At 51.7% G+C, this 14,695-nt stretch overlaps 1 protein-coding gene across 2 annotated transcripts in view; it reads left to right on the forward strand.

Annotated features, from left to right (window-relative positions):
* Window positions 1–14,695, forward strand: part of ERICH1 (glutamate rich 1) — a 113,084-nt gene that overhangs the window by 65,334 nt on the left and 33,055 nt on the right. For both annotated transcript variants that reach the window (XR_003436209.1, XR_003436210.1), the window contains exon 7: window positions 2,085–2,283. The gene's annotated coding sequence lies outside the window, so the exon portion shown is untranslated. The remainder of the gene's footprint in view (window positions 1–2,084; window positions 2,284–14,695) is intronic.

Genomic DNA, 14,695 nt, shown 5'->3' on the forward strand with positions numbered 1-14,695 from the left:
ACGCTCACTCCTGACCCTGGAAGCACTTGCTTTGAAGTCTTGGTTGAAACAAAACTGGGATTTTTAAGGAAAGTAAAAATAACACGATTTCCGGTACTTTAAAATGTGAACTGTATTTAAGCTTTTATAGGCTTTTGTCAAGATCAGATTGCAAGGATTTCAGTCCCAGCCACACCCAAAGTGAAAGAAAAGATCCTGTCCTGTTTCCAAGGAACCAGTGGCCGGATGGGGTGAGGGTTCTGTCCTGGGTGCCTCGCCCTCTTCCCTGGGGCCTCCTCTTCTCTGGAGGCCTTCCTCACCCTTCATTGTCACCACAAACAAAATGAAACGAAATACCGGAAATAGAGGCCAGGATGGAACGAAGGCTGCAGAGCACCAATTCCGTGGAGCTCAGAAATCACGTGCTCTGTTTACACTCACAAGAGGAGAGCGAATCTCTTCTATCGAGAAACCTCGTTCACGCTCGTTTCTTGGGTTGGGTTTGGTAGTTTTTCAGGATCACAAGCAAGAAAACATTACGTAGAGAGAACCAGTCACATATCTAGGATGTTTGCACACATTACTTCAAAGGTGGGGGGCTTACATGGAAGGAGGCAAGTCACCCGGACCAGGACGTCTGGCTGGTACTTGGGAGCAGGGAGGGGCGGGGAGGGGGCAGAGTGGGGCAGGGAGGGGGCAGAGTGGGGCAGGGAGGGGCAGTCTGGGTGCCGACCAGGGCGGAATGTTCCTTAGAGCCTGCGTCCAAGGGGCTGCAGTTGGCCAGGGGGGTTTGCATGTCAGTGGCTCCCGGGAGGAACTGGGAATTGTGGGACTCGAGGGACATTGTTCCAGCTAATGATTAAGAACTCTCCAGACAATAGGGGCTTCTTAGATAATGGGTGAATTTCCAGGATGTCCGGCCCCCTTCCGAGAAGGAGGGAGATAACAAAATGTAAAAAAGGTGTCTGTCAAAGACCAATCAGGCAGCTGGGGAGAAGGAGGGAGATAACAAAATGTAAAAAAGGTGTCTGTCAAAGACCAATCAGGCAGCTGGGGACAAGTTCCCTCTCTGGTCCGAGCCTAAGCCGGGACCAATCAGCAGGAGAACACAACCAAATCTATAATTTACATACGGGGCAGTGGGAACCTATAAAACTGACATATTCGCGCCCAAAAGGGTTCCTTCTTCGACCTCCTGCGTGAGGACCAAGGAACCCCGGTGCACCGGCCTTCAATAAACCTCTTGCGTTTTGCATCGGCTTCCGACTCTTGTTGTTTCCTGGGCGAGTCGAAACTCCTAGGAGACCGCGAAGGTCTAACAGAATGAAAAGTTCAGCTGAAATACAAAGAATTCACATTTTTGGTATTAAAAGATAGCATCTGCTCCCATTTCGTGGCACTCACCCTATACAGGCTCTTCGTTTACGTGGAGCATCGTTCAAGAATCTGTGACTAAACGCCCAGCTCTGCACCTACTCCTCTGTGTCCAGGACGGCCACTGGGGCTTGTCCTACAAAGGTGCTCAGAGGGCTTCCCGGCCAAGGCACAGAGGACGTGCCCCTCAGATGTTAGTTATCATCGTTCTTCTAAGCGTCTTGGAACCTCAGCCGGAGACATAGGGTCAAGAAATAGGACATGTAATTAGGGGCAGACAGCCAAGGAATTCAGAGCCGGGGTTATTTATTTATTTATTTATTTATTTTGCGGTACGTGGGCCTCTCACTGTCGTGGCCTCTCCCGCTGCGGATCACAGGCTCCGGACGCGCAGGCTTAGCGGCCGTGGCTCACGGGCCCAGCCGCTCCGCGGCATGTGGGATCTTCCTGGACCGGGGCACGAACCCACGTCCCCTGCATCGGCAGGAGGACCCTCAACCACTGCGCCACCAGGGAAGCCCCAGAGCTAGGGTTATTTCTAAGCCCAGCGCCTGGGTCGGTCACTTTCGCGGTAGCCCCTTCAGCTCATGCGATGACCCCCCACCATGCCCATGACAGGCGGGTTATTTGATATTTCGTGTGTGCTGAGCTGTATGTAGCCCAGAGGCTCTGAATTAAATTCTTAGTGCAAAGTGCTTTTCAAACCGTCGCTTCCTGTGTCTCTGTTTCAGTTCTTCTAGGAAGCTGTTTTATCCAGTAAGATAGATTGGAGTTTTCAGCCTGGAAGAAGGAGCAAGGTGACCACGCCACAGAGACGCCAGGGTGGAAACGGCAGGGGTGGAGCCCCGGCCGGCCCTAGATGGAGCCGGGTTCCAGGAGGAGAGAGAATTTATGAACCTGTGAGATGCCCGCGAGCGCCTGGGGCCAGAGGTGAGTCCCTGGGAGAGCTCGGCCTGTGTCACGCCTTTCACCCGGAACAAGACAGGCAGAGAAGTGACAGCAGGGGGACAGCGTGTAGCTTCCGAGGGTGGGAACGGTGGTGGGTGAGTGGGTGAGGGGCTCCGGCGCAGGCTCTGGGCTGAGTCTCGGGTGGAGGTGAGCGTGCAGCCCTCTGGGAGGGGGACACGGGGTGGGGGGGCTGGGAGAGAAGAGAGCTTTCCCTGCCTTTGCTGCTGCTTAATCAGCTTCAGCTCAAAGTGAAGTTATGTCCCAGAGGCCCTTTGGTGGGACACGTGCTGGTTTCCTTCGGCCTCGTGCCTGATGGGTGATTCTTCGTGGGGGGGGGGGGGGGGGGGGGGGGGGCCCCCGGCGGGGGGGAGCCCCCCCGGGCCGGGGCCCCGGGGGGCCTCAGAAGGGGGGGGCCAGCCCGGCGGCTCCGCTGGCGTCAGCGCCTGGGGAGGGAGGGAGGCTGGAGCCCCTGAGGACCACAGTGACTGGGCTGCAGAAGCAGGAGTGTGGGTTCAAAGTCGCCTCATCGCCGAGCGCTGCGTGCGGGCCGGTCGGTCGGAGCCCCGGTGTGCAGAGTTCACACGGACGCCTGTGGGACTGAGCCCAGGGCTCCGTCCTCGGGCCGGATGAAGGGGACAGAATCTGTGCGGGTGTCCTGGACGCGAATCAGTGCCGGGAGGGCCACGTCCTGGGGACCAGGTGACTTTTCTGCGGGAGGAAAGGTTAACAAAGCGTCGGGGCCGCGCGAGCGCCTCCGGCCCAGGTGTGTTGCTGCGTGTTCCCTCCCGGGCGGTGGCCAAGCGCCCCGGGTGTTCGCCAAGCGTGTTGCTGGGACCGGACACGGCCCCGCGAGTGGGGCCCACGCGGGAGCGCGCGCTCTGTCTCTGCTCTGGAGGCCGGGGTCCGGGGGTCACGGTGCCGGCAGGGGGCCTCCCCGGGGGCTGTCGGCCGCAGACCCCTCCCCACCCCCGCTCCCTGTGTCGCTGTCCGCCTGTCACTCGATTAGGACCCGCCGCCAGGACCCCCTCTAACTCAAGCGCAGGTATAAAGACCCCTCCCCGCATAGGGTCACGTTCACGGTGCGGGGGCAGGACCCCCACGGCTCTGGGGGACACAATTCAACCCCCAACAGTAATAAGACAGTTCCTGAGCTTGGAGGACGTGCGCAGGACGGGGTCAGCGGCCGAGCCCCTCGCGGGTCATCACAGCCCCACTGGGAGGTGGGCCCCACTCTGCCCTCCTTTCTCGGAAAGGGGTTTGGGAGCGGGGGCCCTGAGACTGCAGGCCAGAGTCAAAGCCTGTCCCCCTTGGCCTCTGGGCCCCGGGGAACCGTTAGTAAATTGTGTCCGAGATGGAGTCTTAGTTCATTTCCTACCTACCACCTAGGAGACTGTTGTTTATCATTTTGCCTCTGAAGATACTGGCCATCCACCAGCTCTGTGGCTTGAGGAGGAGGGGCCCGGGGCCCCAGAGTTGTGAGGCCGCCCTCACAGTCAGGACTCAGAAATCGACCTCAGTCGGGCTCAGGCTTTGTGCATCTGAAACGTCGCCTTTTGAGAATTGCTTCGTGAGCAGGCAACTCGAAACGTTGGGTTTTCAACATGTAAACGCAGTTTGGTTTTGAACCCATTTGTGATCTTATGAGAAGAGGCCTTACGATTACAAAGCCCTTTCTTGTAACTTCAGGTCCAGCCTGTGAAGTGAATTTCTCTTTCTTGGTAGCAGCCTTTGGGGTTAAGAGAATCCGCTAATCAGAAGTGAGACATTTAGTAGAACTAGCTGTCCCTTTTATTTATTTTTGGCTGCGTTGGGTCTTTGGTGCTGCACGCGAGCTTTCTCTAGTTGAGGTGAGCAGGGGCTACTCTTCATTGCAGAGCACAGGCTCTAGGCACACAGGCTTCAGTAGTTGTGGCACATGGGCTCTAGAGTGCAGGCTCAGTAGTTGTGGCACACGGGTTTCGTTGCTCCACGGCATGTGGGATCTTCTCGGACCAGGACTCGAACCCGTGTCCCCTGCATTGGCAGGCAGATTCTTAACCACTGCGCCACCAGGGAAGCCCTGAACTAGCTATTCTAAGAAGCCATCCCGGTCGTGTGAGAACTTTGGAAGCTGGTTTCCAGGAGGTGGTGGGTAAGCCAGCTGGGGGTTGGTTGGTTGGTTGGTTTTGGGGGTGGGGACCTGGGTCATCAGGGAAGAGTTCTTTGGAGAAGGTGACTCCCATCTTCCCGTGCGTCCTGGCCTCTGCTCTGGACCAGACTGCACCCCAGTCACTGGACCAGCCCCCTGACCTTCTGTGATGTTATGATAAAAAGTACATGCTTGCTCTTCATGCCCAGCTCCTGGCCAGAGCTCCCAAACCTCTCTGATTTCCTAAGCAATGAAAGTGCCAGGAGCATCTTTTGCTCTGGTATTTGGTCTTTCTCCCCACTTCCTGACACAGAGCCCCTAACCCCCCTGGGGTTTCCTGGGTGATGGGAGCATGTTTGTCCAAACGAGGCAGCTCTGGGTGGTCCTGGACAGGGCTGGTCACCAGGAGGACCAAGCCATGGTCAGAGGCTTGGGACTTCCAGCCCCACCCTCGTTCTCCTCGGAGAAGAGAGGGCTGGAGATCGAGTTAATGACGGATCGCGCCCTCGCAGCATGATGGAGCCTCCGTCAAACTCCCAGTAACGCGAGACTTGGGAGCTCCCAGGCCGGGGCGCATGTCCCTGTGCTGGGGTCTCAGAACCCAGGGAAGCACGCCCATCGGCTCCTTATATGATAAGGATTTGATAAAGGACACAGATGAACAGCCAGAAAATAGGGCACAGAGCACAAGATCTCGGGGTCCCTGGGAGCTCCTGTCCCCATGGAGTTGGGGTGCATCACCCCCAGCCTACAAACTCGGGGTCAACCTGTGACTTTACCAGGTGCTTACGTGTAACAACTGCTGAGGTCTGAATGTGTGTGTCCCCCCAAATCCATGAATCTGAGATCCTAACCCCCATGTGTTTTGGGGGGCTCTTGGGGGCAGTGAGGTCTTGAGTGTGGGGCCCAGGTGAACGGGGTCCGTGCTCTGATGGCAGACACGGGTGAGCTGTGTCTCCTCCATCCCCGCGTGGGGACATCCACGACCTGGACAAGGCCCCACCTACACGCCGACGCCCTGATCTCGGACCTGCGCCTCTAGGACCGAAAGGGGGCGTGTCGTGGGGTTTCTGCCGCAGCTCCCCCGCCCTCTCTCTCCTGCAGCAGATGGGCTGCTCCTTGGGGCTCCTCCACACTCCACTCTCTGCCACCTCCCACCTCACAGGCCAGGACCTTCAGGGGGCTCCCCAGCACCCCCTGGCCTCCTGCTGACCCTGCCCCCGCCCCGTCTGCTCTTCCTGGGGGCCCGGCTCCCTCTGCTGAGGCGCTGGTGCACGTGAGGCCTGACTCACAAGCACGCACCTCAGGAATGGAGAATGCTTTCATCCCGGCAAAGGGACCTGGGAGACACTTCTTGCCGTGGGTGTTCTGTCATCCTGCCTGTTTCCACCCGTCCCGCCCGACCCAGCTCTTAGGTCTCCTGCATCTACTGGAAGTGGCAGTTTCTAGACCCCATGGAGTAAATCTGTTTTGAGGGGGTATTTTTTCTTTTCAGCTTTATTGACATAACAACACGCGAATTTAAGGTGTACAGTGTGATGGTTTAATACACACATGTATACTGTGAACTGAGTACTGCACTAGGGTTAGTTAGTTCCCCCAGCCCTCACCTCACATCATCACCCTTTTCCTGTGGTGAGAACGTTTAAGATCTGCTGTCTTAGCGACTTGCAAGTGTACAATACAGTATTAGTCATACAATCACCACGCTGCACATTAGATCCCAGAACTTACTCGCCTTCTAACTGGAAGCTTGTGCCCTTTGACCAACCTCTCCCCATCGCCCCACCCCCAGCCCCTGGCAACCACCATGCTACTCTCTGCTTCCATGAGTTTGACTTTTTTAGATGCCAGGTATAAGTGAGATCATATGGTATTTCTCTTTCTGTGTCTGACTTGTTTTACTTAGCATAATGTCCTCAAGGTCCATTTATATTGTTGCAGATGGCAGGATTTCCTTGTTTTTTATGAGTAAACAATGTCCCTCTATCTATCTATCTATCATCTATCTACCATCTATCTATCTCTATCTATCTATCGTCTATCTAATCTATCATCTATCTATCATCTATCTATTATCTATCTATCTGTCTCTCATATTTTCTTTATCCGTGCATCTGTCAGTGGACACCTAGGTTGTTTCCATGTCTTGGCTATTGTAAATAGTGCTGCTATGAACATGGAGGTGCAAATATCTTTTCAAGTTAGTGTTTGCATTTTCTTTGGATAAGTACCCGGAAGTAGATTTGCTGGATCACACAGTAGTGGAGGGCAGCATAGAGGTCATGTAGAAATGTGTCGACTGCAACCACGTGGGCTCTTCTGGTCTCACCGAGAAGTTGAGGAGCAGGTGGTGGCTTGTGTTGGTTCATCTCCTCCACAGCATCACTGGAAACCCAAACTCTTGGTGGATTTCTACTCCTCCATCTTTCATATGTTGGCTCTTGCTTGGTGCTTCATGGTCACAGGGGCTAAAGGGTTCATTTCAGGGAAGAAGGGCGGCTTAGATATTGAGTAAGGCGGTGAGGAGCATCCAGGTCACAGGACGTGATGCCCATAAACTCACACGTGGCCTCGCCCCATCACACGTGAAGAGCCAAAGGGCCACCTCACAGCTCACAGGCTCTCAGCCTGCCCTTCTCCCAGCCCTACTTAGCTTGGAGGAAGACCACTCATTTCTGTCGGCGGTTTCCAGCCCACAGTGCACGTGGTTTGGACAAAGACAATGGCCAAGCATTTTGAGAACCTTCTGGTACAAGATCCCGTGCAGTCACTTCTTTGCCGTTTCAACTATAAGGATCCTTATCGTCTCTGCTTTACTCCCATTGACTCCGTATTGTGAAAGAGCTTATCTACCAAACTGATTTTTAAAAATTGTAATGGCATTGTGGGGTTGCGGGGTGTACCATCTGTTTCTTCATGAGATAGCAGCAAACTGGCCTCTACACAAGTTATCCCCGTTTACATTCCCACCAGCAACATCCAGAAGTCCTGGTTGACCTACGTCCCCTCAGTGTGTCTCAGCATTTCCTATCTCAACACCATTAACGTTTGCAGCTGGATAATCCTTTGGGGGGATGCTGTCCTGTGCACTGCAGGGTGTTAAGCCCCATCCCTGGCCTCTACCCACCATATGCCAGCAGCACCCCTAGTTCTGACAACCAAAAATGACCCCAGACACTGCCAAATATCCCCCCTGGGGTAAAAATCACCCCACTTGAGAACCACTGATGTACTTAATCTTTGTCAATTTCACGTAAATAACACCCTTATCTTAATTTGCATCTCTCAATTTACCAGGGAGTTTGAGCCTCCTTTTGTGACTTTTGGCCATTGTGTTCCTCTTTTGTGAATTTTCTGTTCATAACCTTTGCCCATTTTTCTGTTGGGTTGTTTGGTTTATTCTTACTGATATATATATTCTTTAAGTATTTTGGATACTTATCTTTTGTTAGTTATTCCAGTGATCTTTCTGCACCAAAATAATGTTCATACATTTATCCTTATAACGAAAGGAAATATAAAGCCTCTTGAATAAACCTCCATATGTTTTTAAGTAGATGGGCTTTAAGAATCTTTGGAGGATTTGATCTTTCACTTTCTTTTAGTCTTAAGTGAGATGAGTGAACTTTTAAAAATTTCTTTGTGGGGGACTTCCCTGGTGGCACAGTGGTTAAGAATCCGCCTGCCAATGCAGGGGACACGAGTTCAATCCCTGGTCCGGGAAGATCCCACATGCTGCAGAGCAACTAAGCCCGTGTGCCACAACTACTGAGCCCTCGCACCCTAGAACCCGTGCTCCGCAACAAGAGAAGCCACCAGAGTGAGAAGCCCGCGCACCACAACCCGCGCACCCCAACGAAGAGTAGCCCCCGCTTGCCGCAACTAGAGAAAGCCCGCGTGCAGCAATGAAGACCCAACGCAGCCAAAAAGAAATTAACTTTTAAAATATTTTCTTTCTGGCTTTGGCATTTTAAAATTTTTTACTCAAGCTGTGCTGCTAATCAGGAATTGTTGTCAAAACTTTGCATGAAATCAATCACAGGTTTGAGAAAAATTATCTTGAGACTTTTTCTCTGAAAACATTAACTAATGAAAGGTATTAACTCTGAACTGTTGAGTATTTTTCTCTCTGTAAGGATTGGTGGGTTTTTTAAATGAATTTCTTTTATTCCTTTCAACAAAGGTTGATTGAGGATGAGGCAGGACACCATAGATACTATCACGTTGAACAAAACAGTCTCTACTTGAGCAGTTTGTGATTAGTTGGGAAAATAAGACACTGGTGCAAATCACCAGACCATCAGAATTTAACACCTCCTAAAAAACAAAAACAAAACAAAAAAAACCTCGCAGCCGGATGGGTTTATCCGGCAGCCGGCTCTCTGCCGGTGCACTAGGTGGCGGTTAGAGTCTCCGTCCCAAAGAGCACCCTGGTCGTGGAGGAAATCAGAGCGTGTGTCCAGGCTTACTCTTCTGGCTTGATGCTGCAGAGAGTTTAAAGAAGCAGAGAACCCCGATCTAGCCCTTAAAGAACAGGCAGAATTTCTTTGGGGATAAGAGAGGGGTGGGCTTTCTGGAGCTTAGCGCACAGCTTTGAACATCTGCCTCAGAAATCAGCGCGACCCTGAGCTGGGCGAAGGCCCCCTGGCGGGACGTGCCCTCGAGCAGCGCCTGCTGTGGCGCCCCAGCTCCCTCGAGCACCCCTACATCACCTCCCACGAGACCATCGCAAAAAATTAGTCAGTACCTATAAAACCCAAAATTCTTGGGTGATTTTTAAGAGAACTGCAAAAAATGCATTAGTCATCCCCCCCATGAAAACTCGTTTGCCAGTTTTTATCCGGTGGAGGAAGCTGCAGCCTTTGGGATGTTGCTGGTGGGGGGTCCCCTAGGCAGTGAGGGAGGGTGGTCTAGGCTCTCTCGCTCTCTCCCTCTCTCCCACCCTCTGTTTTTCTTTCGCTCTTCCTCAGTCTTTTATTTAGAACCTGCAGACAAAAAAAAAAAAGTGCGTGCCCGGCTGGCTCTATTTCAGCGTGCTGGGGTACAGCATCATGGGGTCAGTCCCGCCCTGGGCTGCGTGGGGGGCGGGAGGGGGGACCTGAGACGGTGCCACCTCTGTGCCGAAAGGGGAGAGGGGTTGAGCCCACCGCCGGTGTGACCCGGGCCGGCAGACGTGTTAAGTCCACCTCGGAGATGAGAACGACCCAGGAGCAGAAACTAAAAGGAATCAGGGGAGTCTGCGGGGGGAGTGAGTGTTATTATTTCGGTTTTGTTTTTCTTTTCGAGGAGAAATACCAGATGAGAGTCCCTTTATTTCACACGTTGGCCTGATCCTGAAACGGATGAAAGGCGTGGGCGTTTCTGGTACTTTTCCAGGCACTTCCCTTTCGCTGCACCGTCTTCCCACCTCTTCAGTGCGTTTGTCACAAACGTAATTACCAGGGTGGAGATTTTGGAGCTTTGAAAGGACTTCCAGAACTTTGGAACTGTAGAGCTGCTCAAGCCATTTTGTGACACCCCCATGGCTGCAGAGTGGGAGTCGGCTCGGGGCGCTCCGCAAGTCTGCGGGGGCGGGGGGGAGGTGGCAGCTTTAACGCTCTGCTTGCCCCCCACGTGACCGGCCCTCAGCGCCCCAGAACCCGCCCTGGTGAAGCACACCGTCTGCCCTGACCGCGGCTGGATAAACAAGCTGTGCTCCTTCCGTACAACGAACGGAATGTCATTCAGCCTTAGAAAGAGAGGAAACTCCGGCACCTGCTACGACATGGATGAGCCCTGAGGACGGTCCACTTAGTGAAAGAAGCCAGAACGAAGGACAGACACTGTGTGGTCCCACTTACGTGAGGCAACCAGAGGAATCAAACTGAGAGACACAAAGTGGATGGGGGTCCAGGGACTGGGGTGGGGGTTGTGTTCAGTGGGGCAGTCAGTTTGGGAAGATGAGAAAGTTCTGGAGATGACGGTGGGGATGCCACCAAGCCATGCACCGAGCAGTGGTTAAGCTGGTGGATTTTCTGTGATGCGTGTTTTCCCACAATTAAGAAACAGCCCCTTCCCAGATGTCTCCTCCACTGGCAGGCAACGTGTGCCTGTGTGTGTGTGTGCACATCTGTGTAGTGTGTGTGTGTTGTATGTGGTGTGTGTGTTATATGTAGTTTGTGTTGTATGTTGCATGTGTGTTTTATGTGGCATGTGTGTTATATGTGGTGTGTGTTGTATGTGGTGTGTGTTGTGTGTGCTGTGTGCTATGTGATGAGGTCGGAGGGCTAGAATCATGAGTGTAGGACCAGCCTTGGCGGCTGCCCCCCCAATCCCTCCCAGCCGTAGGGGGAGCTTGGATGGCTAAAACCCCTGCACATCCCTCCCGGTCACGGTCAGGGTCAGTGTCTACCGTGCCCCCGCCACACCCCCATCCCCTACCCCAGGCCAAGCCCAGCTGTCCAGGCTCTGGTCCCGTCCCCCGGCCTCTGTCTGCCCCCCCGACCACCTGAGTGGTCCCAACAACCCCGTGGGGTCCAGACATTTGGAGGTCACCGAGGACCTGCAGAGGCAGAGGTGACGGGGAGGCGGGGGAGGCACGGTCCGGCAGGGATCGGGTCTGTCTGTGTCCGTCAGCAGCAGGTCTGTGCGCAGCGCTGCTTCCACCACTGCTCCTGGCCCCACAGGCTGTTCGCAGAGCAGTCAGTTGGCGTCCACACACCTCCCTACCGTCCTGACAAAGCCCGAGCGCAGCTGAGGGGACGGACCAGCAGGCATTACAGCCGCCATGCGGACAGAGGCACGCTGGCTGGTGGAGGCTGGTCCGTGGCTCCGGGTGTCTTCCTGTCGTCCTGTCTGTCCCCGCCCACCTGTCTCTGCCCAGCAAGAGCGTGAGGCTCTGGAGTCCCCGTCCCACCTGGGCTGTCCCCTCAGTACTGCCCAACAGATCAGCACCTCGCCCGGCGGGCTCGCCGCTCGCTGACTGTCTCGGAAGCAAATCTGGGCTTGGGGTCAAGTAACCCGAGTCTTGATCCCCACGTGAGCGGACTTTGTGTGGCGTCGAGTCCTCCTGAGGGATGGGCAGCTGCCTGGATGGAGCTCCGCATCCACCTAGTCTGTCTCATTGGATCCTCCCATCCACCCTGCAGGGACGGGGCCTGGCTTTGCCCCCTGAGGCTCGGCCAAGGGCAGAACCAGGTCCTGTCAGCACTAGGGAGTGTCCAGGGCGCCATGGGGTCTCGGTCTGCCCTGCTGCACTGCCCGCTGCCCCACCCCCAGCCGCTGGGACAGGGATGCTGCCCCTTCCTTTCTCCGATGAGGGGCCGGCAGTCGGCTGGTGTAGAGGCTGGCATGGAGGCTGGCAGGGGTGAGGACCACGTTCCCAGGCCTGACGGGCAGGAGGGCTCCAGAAAGGCGGCTGAGGGTCTTTCCCTCGATCTGCGCTAAAATCCTCAATATTTGGCTCTGGGGAGAATCTCAGAAAGTGGGCTTTTCTAAAATGTCACAATTTCTAAGCAGACTCAGACCTCCAGGTGTTTGCACCTTGAACCCTGCAGACAACACTGTGCAGGCCACCCTCATTCTTCATTAAAACAACTTTAAGACAGGCGGGCCACTTTCCTGGAGGACACTGCTGTCGGAACAGGGCCACAGTGGACACAGGAACAACCACACATTTGACCCGTGTGTGAAAGGGGCAAGGAGGCAAGAGGTGCGTCCCCACGTAGAAGGGACGCAAGTGGAATAAACACAACTTTCCTCACTAGGTGGACGTGAACTTTTTTAAACCAACATGACTGTGATTTTATGGGACAGAAAAGTCTGGACCACTTTTTTGAAATGGCATTTGTGCCACAAACCTTGGAAGACCATGGCTTCTTAGCCCAAGTGAAAATGACATTTTGTAAGAGAAATCACACCTGGGGACACGTGCACCCCAAGGTGAAGAGAACACGTAAGGCGTGGATCCTGGAGACCTTGGAATCAGGCTTAACGTCACGCGCCACACAGAAGTGGGCTGTACACACGCCTGCCAAGTGAGGGAGTCCCTGTCTAAAGGCCTGGTCTATATTACTTTTAACACGTTTGTTGGAGACACAATTCAGAGGCTTTTTGTGCCGCCGTCACTATGGTGAACTTCAGAGCATTTTCACTTCCCCCAAGAGAAACCCCACACCTCTCAGCCCTCGCCGTCCACCACCCTGCGCTCTCAGCCCTCGTTCACTGTCCGTCTTTGGACACTTCACGTAAACGTGCTCACACATGTGTGGTCCTTTGTGACTGGCTGCTTTCACTCAGTGTGCTTTCGAGGTCCATCGTGCTGGGGCCTGTGTCAGTGCTTCATTCCTTCTACGGCTGAATCCTATTCCATTGTACGAATACCTGACGTTTCAGTTTGTAAAGCATTGGTATTAATACTTCTTTAAGTGATTGATAGAATCCATTCATCAGATGATAGCAATTTGGGTGTTTCCACTTTTGGCTGTTGTGAATATTGCTGCCGTGAACATTCGTGCACAAGTTGCGTGATCGTGTGCTTTCAGTTCTCTTGGGTGTACACCGGGAGTAGAACGGCTGAGTCTAAAGTAACTCTGTGTTTAACTTTTGGGGGACCTGCTGCACTTTTCCAAAGTGGCTGCAGCATTTTATGTTCACATCAACAACATGTGTGATTTCTTTGAATTTTCGTCTCAGTGGCTTCTGCCAGCTCTTGATGTTATGTCTCTTTGCTCATAGCCACTTAGTGTATCTGGAGTGATACCCCATTGTGGTTTTGATTTGCATTTCCTGATGGCTAATGAAGTTGGACATCTTTTCATGTGCTTGTTGGCCCTTTGTGTGTCTTCTTTGGAGACTCATCCATTCAAATCCCTCCCTAATTTTTAATTGGGTTATTTGTCTTATTGTTGAGTTGTCAGAGTTCTTTATATATTTTGGATACCAGTTCCTCATTAGATACATGATTTGCAAATATCTTCTCCAATTCTGTAAGTCGTCTTCTTTCTTTGTTGATGGTGTCATTCACAACAACAAAGGTTTTCATTTTAATGTCATCTAATTTATCTATTTTTTGGTTGCTTGTGCTTTGGGCGTCATATCTAAGAAACCATTGCCACATCCAAGGTCATGTGAATTTACTCCTATGTTTTCTTCTGAGAGTTTTGGCCCTTACAGTTAGGTATGTGGTCCCTTTTTACTCGATTTTGGGTATAATGTGAGGAAGGGATCCAACTTAATTTTTTATATGTGAATATCCACTTGTGCTGGTACCATTTGTTTAAAAGACCATTCTTTCCCCTGTGAATTGTCTTGGCACCCTTGTCAAAAATCAGTTGACCATAAATATAAGGGTCAGGCTGAGGAAGTCTTCTACTCCTGGTTTGGTAAGTGTTCTCTAATTGGCAAAGGATGTTGGATTTTGTCAAATGTTTTTCCTGCATCTATTGAAATGCTCACGTGGTTTTGTCCTTAGTCTGTGAATTATATGGTGTATTACATTGATCGCTATTAAACCAACCTTGCATTCCTGGGGTAAATCCCATTTAGTCATATTGCATAATCCTCTTTATATGTTGCTTTAATCTGTTAACTAGTGTTTGGTTAAGGACTTCTGCATCTATACTAATAAGGGACATTAGTCTGTAGTTTTCTTTTCTTGTGGTGTCTTTGCCTGGGTTTGGTATCAGTATAAAACTGTCCTATGGAATGAGTTGGGAAGTGTTCACTCCTCTCCTATGTTTTGGTAGAGTTTGTAAAGCAATTGGTATTAATACTTCTTTAAATGGTTGATAGAATTTTCCAGTGAAGCTCTCTGGTCTAGACTTTGGTAGAAAGTTTGTACATTGTTAATTTAATCATTTTACTTACTTTAAATCTATTCAGATTTTCTATTTCTATTTGAGTCAGTTTTGGTAGTTTGTGTTTTTCTGGGAATTTGACATTTTATTAAATTTTATTTAATAAATTTTATTTAATGACATTTTATTAAATTGACATATAATTGTTGATAATGTTCACTTATAATTCTTTTCTATTTTTATAGTATCATTATTTTTATAAGATGTTATCTCTTTCATTTCTGGTTTTGGTAATTTAGTCTTTCTTTTTTTTCCCTTAGTTAGGCTAGCTAAAGGACTGAATTTTTTTTTAATCTTTTCAAAGCAGCAACTTCTAGTTTTGTTGATTTCCCTAATGTTTTTCTACTCTACTATTTCATTTATTTCTGCTCTAATCTAACTTATTTCCTTCCTTCTGCTGTATCTGGGCTTAGTTTGCTCTTCTTTT

This window comes from Aethalodelphis obliquidens, unplaced genomic scaffold (genome assembly GCF_003676395.1).
Source record: "Aethalodelphis obliquidens isolate GAN/ISIS:26980383/991018 unplaced genomic scaffold, ASM367639v1 scaffold25, whole genome shotgun sequence".
Classification (NCBI taxonomy): Eukaryota; Metazoa; Chordata; class Mammalia; order Artiodactyla; family Delphinidae; genus Aethalodelphis; species Aethalodelphis obliquidens.